Here is a 1,668-nt window from a genome sequence, read left to right as displayed (position 1 = left end):
AGTTCACAATGAAAGAAAAACATGGAACAAGGGTAAACTTGAGGCGTAAAAAAGACCTCGCCATATATAGTTCCGTTCAGGAATAGTTTGAACCCCAAAGATAAGAAGGGGGGGGGTATGATCTAGTGAGTGTGACACCTGATGAGATAATTTGATGAGACAATCACCAAAGTGGTTCACCATATCACTGAATGTGATAAAAGAATATTGGATATTCATGAAACTTATTTGTGACATTGTAGAAAGGATTGTGGATTTCATTAACGATTCCAGGGATGGCATTTGGGGGGGGGGTTCACCTGTGGTGATTGAATCAAGAACTGATTCCTACTAATACTAAAACGTAAATGGTGATTGCTTATGCTCTTTCCTTCCATATTTCCGTAGACTTCGTTTCCCTCCTCATTTCCAAAAGCTAACAACTTGTAACACGAAGGTGTTAATCAAATAATTTTAAACTAATGGAAATATTTCCAAACCCAAAATAAGCATAACACCTATTCACAAAAGTAATAAGCCACTGCTAAGTTGGAAACTCTTTTAAAATGAGGAAATAGCCAGCTAAAACTATTCAGACTTTATCATCTACACAGGAGAAAAGGAAACTCTAGAAACCATTCAGGAGGGGGATATGGAAGTTGAGAAACGAAAAGGACTTCATAGTCAAGCTTCATTTACACGCACACACTACAAGAATAAAAGGTATGCACACACATACACATGTTGCCAAATACACAAATAGCAACTATTCATTCAATGTAACTTCTATTCACTTAAGTTCTTTATCCAAACACATGTTGAACGTCTTAATTTTTTTTATTCCTTATATAAAATGCTTTTTTCTTATAATTTTAGTATTTCTCAGTTTTTCATACATAAAACTGTTGTTTTAGGTAGCAATTGTAACCTAGTTATCATTTCAACGTTTCGTTTTATTATGCATGCCTGTTTGTATACATGTATTTACCATTTATTTTATTCCTTTGTTAAAGAAGGACTTTTATCCAATTCATATTAAATATTGGTGTGGTTGTTGGTTATACAGGATAACACTATTGTCATCTAAATTGGCTTCTACCAAGGTCAGGGACCATGCCACACACCTTACATATTTCAAACTACAAGTAACCATTTTCTTCAGGCATCGGGTCTGTTATTGCAGACATCAATGATCATGGCTCTCCAGTTCGGTCTGCATTCAAGCTTTTTGAGGAGATCAATAGTCTTGTTTCAAGTGACCCTGTTGAGACTGTCAGTGAACTGTGTTGTCTTCTTCTGTTCTTTTTTCCAGTGATTTTTCCTAACATTAAGCTTTTTTCCAAACCGCCCACCTGCATTAAATGGCTAAAGAACTTTAACTGTCTGGCGTGGACAGTATTGAGTAGCGATCTGCTGTAATCTGCATAACTTTTTCGTTTGTCTTCTTTTGTGTCCATAAGATTTGTAGAATTCTCCTTAAAAACTATATCTTCGTTGCTTCCAAACGATTTTCAGCCACCTTCGCCACTGTCAAACATTCGCAACTGTAAAGAATTGACCATATGTACATCTTCAAAATGAACACAAAAATATCAGGACCTTGAAGACGTAACCACATAGAAAAGAATGTAATTAAGATTGTAGCAAAACCTCGTCCCCCCTCCCCATTTTCTCACCTGACTGAATATT

Source organism: Euprymna scolopes, chromosome 12 (assembly GCF_053919585.1).
Source record: "Euprymna scolopes isolate OS-2025 chromosome 12, ASM5391958v1, whole genome shotgun sequence".
NCBI lineage: Eukaryota > Metazoa > Mollusca > Cephalopoda > Sepiida > Sepiolidae > Euprymna > Euprymna scolopes.
This window is presented reverse-complemented; position numbering follows the sequence as displayed.